The sequence below is a fragment of the Phragmites australis genome, chromosome 23, assembly GCF_958298935.1.
Source record: "Phragmites australis chromosome 23, lpPhrAust1.1, whole genome shotgun sequence".
NCBI classification, from domain to species: Eukaryota; Viridiplantae; Streptophyta; class Magnoliopsida; order Poales; family Poaceae; genus Phragmites; species Phragmites australis.
Window position 1 is genome coordinate 14,596,673 of NC_084943.1, and position 10,135 is coordinate 14,606,807.

Consider the following 10,135-nt stretch of genomic DNA (forward strand, 5'->3'; position numbering starts at 1 on the left):
ATTGGAGAGTCTCCTAGCATATCATTTTCATCATCACTAGATGTCACAATAGGCTCTATGACTTGCTTTACTCTCCATTCTTGCCGAATAGGCACCATCGGCTTGATTTCATTGAATACTTGATCTCTCACCTTTTCAGCTTGTGCTTCTCCCAACTCTTGCTTGTGTAACCTTTGTAGTATCCTCTTTTGGGAATGTGAGAGACCCCTAGGACACCACGATGGCTGCGGCTTAGTCCCGGGCAGCAAGGACTTCTCCTTTTTAACCTTCTGATCATCTGAACTAGCGATCAACTTTGAACTAGAAGCAGCTTCTTGAACATTTGGCGCCATGGGCCGTTGTACTGTTGTAGGTGGTGCCTCCTTAAGCTCAAGATCAGTACCAACCACTCCTACAACTTCCCCTTTGTTGCTGCCACTCGATCCGTCATTAACCAATTGCTTTTGCACTTCGCTCTCATCAACAACCGGCTATTTTTCTTTCGGTTCCAGATCTGATTTCTCATTAGAAACACTCGTGTTCTTCACATGATAGACCTTCTTAATATTTCTCCTATCCCTCATAGTATGTCAAACGCCGAAGGTTGTGGTGCTGTCCACCCCGGGTGAAATGGTGCAAATGGTATAGAAGGTGGTGCCCAAGGTGCACACAAACCCCACAACGGACATGGAGGACAAACCATTGGAGGAGACCCTCACATCATAGGCATTGGCGGCCCGAAAGGAGGGAACAGAGCTGTTGCAATATTATCCTCCCATTGCCTCCTCCTCCCTTCAAACTCACTCTTCGGAGGTGATCTTGGACGTTTAAGAGCATTAGGCCGGCTGCCCCTTTTTTGGCCGGCCTTGCCACTCTCATACCTAGCCAAAAGTGTATCAAATGTAAGTTTTGGCTTCTCATGCTTCTTAATAGTTATGTTCTTATCTTTATTCACTTTCCAAAGGCCAATTTCTCGACTTTTAGGTTTGATCATCCTTGGCCTTACATTATCATTACCAATGTTCACACTCTTGCCTTTAGTCGATTCGGCTTGAGACGGCCGAACCAAGACCTTCTTCCCTTCAGAGTTCATCATGTTGACGGGAAATAGATCATTATCTAGCTTCATCTTAGAATTTTCAGCAAACTTCAATCGTCCTTCATTAATGGCCGATTGAATCTATCGATGGAAAATATTGCAATCATTAGTAGCATGAGAATATGAATTATGCCATTTACAATATGCACGTTTCTTAATCTCCTCGAGTGATGGAATAATATGATTAGGAGACAAACTAATTTGCTTTTCTTGTAACAAGAGATCAAATATCCTATCACATTTAGTGACATCGAATGTGAATTTCATCTCTTCTTGTTGATTCTTCTGTGGAGTTGGCTTCAATGTGGAGCACACGAATGGCTTAGATTTGGACTTCCATGTCCATTCGGCTACACACACGAATCATCCTCATATTCAACTACATTAACACCCGGACGATCCACCTCGTATTTTTCACTAAACCTTTGAACCTTTCTATGTTCTTTGGCATAGCTTTCTTGAGCCAAAGCCTGCTGCAAAACTTGGTTCACATATGAAAATTCTTGCCCCTCTAACCTCTATTTGATGTGTGCATGCAACCCGGCAAAAGCTAACTCAGCTAGACCTCTATCGGAGAGCGAATCACTGAAACATTGATTTTTAGTATCTCTAAATCTTCTTATGTATTCAGAAACAGACTCATTATACTTTTGTGTAACCGATGTCAAATGAATTAACCTCAACTCTGTGTCTCCAGTATAAAAGTATTCATGAAACTTTGCTCAAGTTGCGCCCATGTATAAATAGAATTAGGTGCAACCGAAGTAAACCAAGTAAATGCATTGCCGGAAAGTGATAAAGGAAATAAACACAAACGACAAGCATCGCTACTACTGGCTTCACCACATTGTACAAGAAATTACCCTATGTATTCCATTGTGGTTCTACTATCCTCCCCATTAAACTTGACAAAATCAGGAACCTTAAACCCACAGGGATATGGAATCGTATCATAATAATCAGAATATGGCTTCTGATAAACACGTGCCCTCCCTTTAGGTTCTACCCCAAAGTGTTCCTTCAAAAGACTAGTCATCTCCTCTCTAATGCTCCCACGTCTCATAGGTTGTTCGACCATGGCCTGAATAGGATTTGCACTACTTTGTGGAATGCTTTGCGGAGGCACTATAGGCTGCGCATGTGTAGTATCTGGTGGGACACATTGAAGTAAGTATCCGGTAATGGACCATAAGGGATGCTGGTACCTTGTGGAGGTATGGGAGGTGTGCTATACGCCATGGTATTGTATGGAACCAGCGGCATGCTTGCTGAAGTTTCAGTAGCTCGATTATTAGCTATGTGTGGAACCGAACTAGTTATGCTAGATGAAGTGCTTGGAACCAGAAAAACCAATGATGAAACCTCCAGTTTACTAGTATTCAATGTATTAAACGGAGGTGTCGCCGTATTAGCCGAACTCACATTGGTCCAACTTTGAATTTGTCTCATCAGCATGTTTTGTTGCATAGATGTAGGTGTCATAGACTGTGCCGATGAACTAAATAGGACATGCTGAAATTTGCCATAGTATTAGGATTCGAAGCGCTAGCATCAAATGACAAAGGCTATTTTAATGTGTCCTTAATGCTTTGCATGTTGTCCTTAATGCTTCGCACCTCAAAAGCTATAGAATCACATCGCCTATTAAGAGATTGATGTAAACCCAGAGCTAAAGCATCAATTTTATTACTCACTGCATCTCCTAAGGACTATCAACCGCATGCACAATGTATTCTTGCAAAGCATGGGGAACATCACTTACATTGGGCTTTACCTGAAAGTGGTCGGCGGGTAGTGGAGAGTCTTTTTTCTTGAACACGCCTTGCTGAGTCTTCACATAGCATGAAAGGAGCTATTGCCGATGTCATTCCACATCGGCGTCGAGCGCCAAATGCGCCTCTTCTAGCAACTCATCGTAGGACGCCATTATGATGCTGTCTTTGTCAATTTCCGAAGTAAACATGGCTAGGGTTTCAGAATTCGGCCAAGAGATAGCTGAAAAAACTTTGTCCTCAGTGGAGTTGCCAATTTATGTTGTCACGGAATTGGGCAACACCTCGCTAACATGGGTCCGTCAAGGATACTTGTCTCTTTTTGCAGTGATGAGCGACTTGTAAGCAAACAAGTAAAGGTTTCGATCGGCAACCTTAGGGATCGCCACTCGGACGATTTACTAGCAAATCAATAAAGAACTGCCACCCAAACTACAAGGATTCGAAGTAGCAGTGAAGAACTAACCCTAAATTGCAGGAAAGTAAAGGCAAAATGAAAAGTAGATGCAATAGATGTGATTGACTGATGGATATACAATCGGCCTCCACCCCTCAACTATTTATAAGGAGGGTATAGTCTCGACCCTAGGGAATCGAAGTATGACTCTATTCCAACCCTAAACACGCCCTGTTCGGCCAAAATCGCGAAGGAGATCCATATAAATCCACGAATCCACTTCGATTTGGTTTCGAACTGAACACCGAATGGTCCGGTGAGAACAAACTCTAGAACTCCGGACCATTCAGCGAGTTCACTCAGCCGAAACTCTAAGATTTGGTCTTACACACACCGGATATTCCGACGTCATATTTATACTCATGAGAGTATGTCACCGGACCAATATTTGCAGAAAGTAACTTTTGACAAGAGAGCACAACTACCTTCACCGGATACTTCGGTGTACACCAGACACCTCACCGGAATAATATTTGCAGAGGACAAATTTTTTGCAAAGTTTTCCTTTTGAACGCATCGGATGATCTAGCGATTATCAAAGACCTCACCGGACAATTTTCACCGGAGAACGTTTTTTCAGCTAAAAACCTTCTTTTTCTCACCGGATAGTTCGGTGATACCCGGAATCTCCACCAGACCATTTCTTCCAGAGAGCAAGTTTTCAGCGCAAATCGACCTTCTACACACCGGATAGTCCGACGTTTTCACTGGATCATTCGCCGGACTATTTTATACAGAGAGCATGATTTGCTGCACCAAATTCTCATCCCACTCTCCGGATAGTCCGGCGTTCAATGAGCCCCTCACCAGACTACTTTTTTTTTCAGAAAGTATGTCTTCTGACCAAAATCGAACTACAAGCACCAGATAGTCCGGCGATGACACAGCATTGATCACCGTACTATCTGGTGTATAAAAAAATCTGACCATGACATTTTTTGCCATCAATCCTGCAGCATTTCTACATAAAAGAAAGCGTGTCGTGAGTGTTGGCTGACTTGCATGTGGCGAGATATTGCACTGAATCAGAAACCATGGCATTGTCATTGATCTACTTCGGCTGGCTTTGGAAATAAACGGGTGGGAATAATGAACTCATATATTGAGGGCATGAGTGACTTGAAGCGGCATCCATATTTGTTTTTAAAAAAAGTTGAGATGTTTTACGACCCATGAGAATAACAAAGCCATCAGTTCATTGCAAAATCAAATGGACCGCGGTTAAACATATCTATGACGAGGCACATAAATTGTAGCGATAAAGGAGTCTTTTGGTGGAGAGGTAATCTCAAATTGTTTCACAATAATGTTCAACTGGGAACAGAAATATTTTCTTTCTTTAATTTCAAAGGATATTTGGGACGGAAATCTCTTGTAGCTGCACAAACTGGAGCTTTTCACTGTTCAAGCTTATGAGCACCATCATAAGCTAATGAACTAGTCAATGAGTGCTCCTTGTCATATCTCTACTACTTAAAAAGCATGTAAATCCTCTTGTTCCACCTTATCGCGTTCCGCTCATGGTTTCTCTGACAAATGGGCTCCCGCGAAATGATCTCGTTCCGCTCCTCATTCCAAAAACTGCCCCCATCCTCATCTCTTGTGCACACCTCGCCCTCCCGAAATGTCGCCCTAGGGGCGCCCCCACCCCGCCACCGCTAGCCCCGTCAACCCACTCCCTCGCCCTCTGGCTTCTCCGCTCGCCTCCCCCCCCCCCCCCCCCCGAGGGTACAGATCGGGTCGACCCACCCCCGCACCAGCAGCAGCGCCAGGAGGCGGAGGAGGCCATGGCGAAGCCTGGAGCGGAAGCGAGGATCTCGTAGCAGGAGGTGCCATTGCTCGTGGAGGTGGTGGAGGGATGGGGCCGCTGCGAGGAGAAACCGGGGATGTTAGCACCTTCACCGGCCCCGGGATTGAGCTCGGTGAGCGCCCCGCACGCCTCCATTCTCCGGCCCAACGCGTCAAGATCGGATCTTGGCATTTTCTTGAGTTTTAAAGCTTGCTTCTTGCTATGGCTGCGTGATTCTTCTTCGTTCGTTCTGTTTGATTCGGTGCAAGGTTCGGCATCGGCTGCGGGTTCGGCGTCGGATGGGGGTTCGGAAGTGCGAGGTTACTTATTTCTCCCTTCACTGTTTTCTTGGTGGGAGGATTAGCCAGTTAATCTTTGGTAAAGTTATAGGCGTGGGAGCGAGAATTAAGAATCTTGACTTGACGAATTGAACCCTCAAGGTGCTCCTTGTTTCGAGGTACTTTGTTGTGGGTCTCATTATAGTCTTGGCTATACTCGGTGTGATTTCAGCGGTTAGAATGGCTATCTTGTTGTGGACTGTACTGGAGCTGCTTCAGTTCAGTCCTAACTCACCAGTAACCTCATTCAGTGATGGCTTCTCACTGGTGTAATGGCTAGGAGAATGATGTTTCATTTGTACTGGTGTATGCGACTTGGTTAGTATTTGTTTACCGCTAACAAGTTACAAAAGGGGTTACGGATTACCTGATACATAACCAGCATTGTGCATACAGATTGGTCCCGGATTGTATAGTGTACAGTCACGACTCACTATTAAGCAGTTGCGAAGTAATGTTGAACTGATTCCCCTGAACAACTTGCTCTTACTATAAAAGTTGTTGATTACACAGAGCCGCATCTTAACATATAAAAAAAGATTATAGTTTGTTGGTACTGAGCGACAAACTAATGTAGAACCACTAGCCTCCTGAGCTGAGAGCAGAGAGTGATAGAATATTCTCTGTTCTGCCGAGTTTCATTGATGTATTCGCATCTTTTTTGCCCAAAACAGTAGATGCATACAATATGAATGATGCATTAAATTTCAAAGAGAATAAAGTCATTCACCAACTGCTACTAATTTTCCCAAGTTCTGTGAGTTGAACTTTGAAAGCTATAGTCATGTTGTCCCAGATGATAGAGGTCTTTGTAAATGCCTTCTTGACACAAAATTTACAGAGAACAGAAAATTTATTTAGGGAATTGTTGTTTGTGCACTTCTGGTCCCATCATAGCTTACTTATCGTTATTTGTTTGTAGTATTAATTGATTATGCTCATTCTTGATCAGAAAATAACATGCATTTGTTTTGCTTTTCTACTGCAGGAATGCCTCTGAATATGTTTGGCTTGGGCATTGGTACTACTACTAAGATTATCAATTAATTTATTGATCTATATCACTTAGCGTTACTTGGTATAATTTGTCTTTCTTAATATGTGATGAATGCGGAGTTGGCCTTGGGCTAGGATGGGGCTTCGGCAATGCTTAGGGCTGTCAGTATCGATCTTTAAGAGTCCAGTTTTAGGGTATTGAATTTCAGAAGAAGGCTGAAGGCGATGAGGCAACGAAGCTTGTTTCACCAGGGAGGGGGCCACGACGGGGAGCCCCTTTACCTGTTACCTGGGAACGAAATATATTATTGTGATCTTCCTGAAATCAAGGTTGTTCTATTAGGAAACAGATCAGAGATCACAGCTTGGTAATTAATTAATTGGCAGACAGAGACTGACAGACAGATAGCACAAATCAGCAAAAAAGTAAAAGCTTATGTAGGTTCTCTAGCCTTCTACAATTCATGTAGGTTCTGCATTAGTTCTACTACGTGGATACTTGTGGATTAGACACGTTACTTATCTATGACTGTTAATCTGTGATCTTGCTTGGTTACTTCTTGTTAAAGCACAATTCTGGAGTACTGATGCTCCTTATTGGCAATTGTAGTTGCAAAATTACACAATGTAATGGAAAAAGGTCGCACTGCAGTTTTGTTATGTTGATGAATTTCATTTGGTGAAATAAACTGATTGTGCTCTGATAATTTGTGTGTCCTATTCAAAGATTCTGCAGTTTATGATTTGCCATTTGGCATTATAGGTAGCCATGGAGGAGTGTGGTATGTATCAAATGAAATTTTTTTTGTGTAACTGACTGTCATAGGCATACCAGATCACCAAGATCAACCTCTACAAGGTGATCCTCTTGCTCTGTGCTCACTTTCATTAATCTTTTTTATAAATCATATGCATATGCTTGATGTTATCTTATGCAAATTTTGTTTCCGTTGTAACGCACGTGCACTCAACTAGTTAAGAGGATTATATTTGGTGCTATATCTAGAACAAGCACCCACCTTTTATCTGTTGGCTTTGGAAGAGTTGTTGGTAGAAAAAGCAAGCAGTTTCCTGCTGACTTCTTCTCTAGGATAGACTAAATACATAGAATCTCCTGCGGAGAAAGGATTGTTTCCATCCAACACATGTGTTTGTGCCAATGAACTAGAAGAAACAATGAATTAGCTCATACCGGGGTGCAGGTTTTGCCCAGTCTTGTTGGAACTTCTGAGGCTAACAAAATAAAGTATCTCTAACTTGTGGCATTTTGATCACTAGGGACAATAGGATTTTCCAAGGAAATGACCCTTATTTTGACCCTTGGTCTAAAGTTTTAAGCATGAGTTTGCTATGGTTGTCCATAACACTAGATAGTGTTCTTTAACTTTAAAAAAAATTACATCCTATATCTTATTATTTAATACACACAAAAGGTAGGACCACAAAAAAAAAGGGAAATCAGAAAGTTAACCATGCTATAGAGAAATTTGCTTCTTGTTGTTTGGTTAAGGATCGAGTAACACAGGATCTTTCAAAAGTGGTTGAAAGGTGTTTGAATATGCATATATGTTTACACGTTCGTAGTGTTTATCATGCAAGTCAATACGTTATATGGTGTTGTTGGTTAAATTGTTGCAAGTCAATACGTTTCCACGTTCGACCAGCTACACGTCTCTGTGATGTTTTTCACACGAACGGCTTCTTCTTCCTCTCCGCTGCTAAATCTGCTGCAAGTCAATACATTAGCGCAGCAACACACAGCACGCAGCACCAGAGCAGTCATGCCCTCCTCCGCTCCTCTTCTCAATAACCAGTGTTCGAACAAAAATTCGTCTTGCCCCAGTAAATACTGCGAGAGTTTCTTTTAAGGAGTAGACTCAAACTTGGAGACGAAGTTTGAGAGCAAGGAACACCACGAGTATATTGATGATAGGAAAATGGATCAATTTGGGAGAAAATCACAGGTTTGTTGTGATGCATGTTCTGTGTCCGTCGCCACCGTTGTTTGTTCGCCTTGTCTCTCTCTGTGTCTTTTTCTCTGCCTCCTCCTCCAGATGACCATAGCCCCCTATTTATAGGATCATGTGTAGCTTGGCGTACAAGTTATCATAATGTACGAATATCTGAAATCTAACCGAATTATTGAGCCTTATCCCAGATAACTACTTTCTATCTTATCGGGGAGGTAAATATCCACCGTGGTAACTATCATGGTGCCTGGCCCCTCGAGTGCGGCGAGCCGATCGCCAATTGCGGCCCAGCGCCGCACTGTCAGGGGTGTCAGGATAGCCTCCATTACACCAAGATGTCAGAGTGGCACCCATCAGCCTAGGCCTTTAATGCCGGTCACTTTTTGGTAGACAAAGCACGACAGGCGCTCCACTTTCGGTAGTTCTTCCCAGGGACTGCTGAATCACCATGCTGTCTTCGGGAAGGTGACCCGATCATCCCGAGGTGGGGGCCTCGGGAGGCATGGATCCGGGAGGTGAATGCTTCGGGAAGTAGGGCTCCGGAAGACTGGGGCTTCGGGGAGGCTGAGGCTTTGGGAGGCTGATGCGGTTAAGCTAAGGGAAGGCTTCGTAGGTACGAAGAGGTACCGTGAAGGGATCTGATGACCTCGGAGGTCGAGCCTTTAGCTGAGGACCTGTAGATCAAGGCTCCGGGGGGACCTGGATAAAAATCTTCAACCATTATCCTCAGGTTGGCTTATTTTCCCCTCAACAGTACCCCCTCATTCTCAGGCCCTAACGTTTCGGAGGGGGGAGAGGATGCAGAGGAAAAATCAACCCTAGCCTAGTGTCAAGGATGCCTGATGGTGATTCTCTTTCTTTCAAAGTAGCCAAAGTAGAGGTTTCGTGTAGGTTTGGAGAATCCCGTACGTTCGCCTGGCGGGACAAGACGTGTCACTGTTGCGTTCTGACTGGATAATGCGAGGGGTTGCTAGGGTCTTGTGCCCGCGATCCTGTCATGCACCGAAAGAGGTTTGGGTCATTAATGTAACGGGACATCCACGCGAGAAAATGAGATATTTCGTCGTGGAGTGCTGCCACGTGTTGGAGGGAAACTGGATAGGTTCATGGCACCCTCCCCTAGGAGTCTTAATGGGAGGACACGGCGACGTTAGTCTAGCTTCATCTTCTGGACCTACATGGCTACGTGGCTCAGGTATAAAGCCTGGGTTACCCAGTTAGATTCTCCACAGCCCATGAGCAAGTAGTTATCCTTGATTTGAGTATGGCATCTTCTTCCTCCTCGGAGACATCGATGATCTCGATAGCTCTTTCGGGAGCTGGGCTATTTCGGTCGTTGGTAGAGGCGTCGAAGGAGAAACAACTTCCTCCCCTGCAGGGGAGGCGGTTGCCCGCTACTCCAGCCCGACCTTTGGTCGGGAAGGGCGTGCCTGTCGAGACCATCGATATCTCCAATGACTACGAGGAGATCAACTGGGATCTCCTATTAAGGGAGAGTGAGCCGGTGTCAATGGGGTCGGCGGTGAAGTAGGAAGAGGCTGGGAAGGTGAGGGAGAGGGTCTCGCCGATGACCTCCTCGGACTCCTCAACGTCCTCTGGTAGCTCGGGAGCCGGCTACTGCATCGGCTTCCGCAACAGCAGGCCGTAGATGAGGCGCATATGCCGTCTCATGTGGGGCCCCTGCCGGGACCCGTGGGAGGTGAAGGAGGTCACCGGGATGTCGTACTTGGTGACG

The 10,135-nt window shown here is 44.5% G+C and overlaps 1 long non-coding RNA gene across 1 annotated transcript; it reads left to right on the forward strand.

The window, feature by feature from the left end:
* The first annotated feature begins 5,026 nt into the window (after window positions 1-5,026).
* Window positions 5,027-7,137, forward strand: LOC133906538 (uncharacterized). The gene is made up of 2 exons (XR_009907801.1): window positions 5,027-5,229; window positions 6,423-7,137. It is a non-coding gene; the product is annotated as an uncharacterized LOC133906538 (long non-coding RNA).
* Window positions 7,138-10,135: the final 2,998 nt, after the last annotated feature.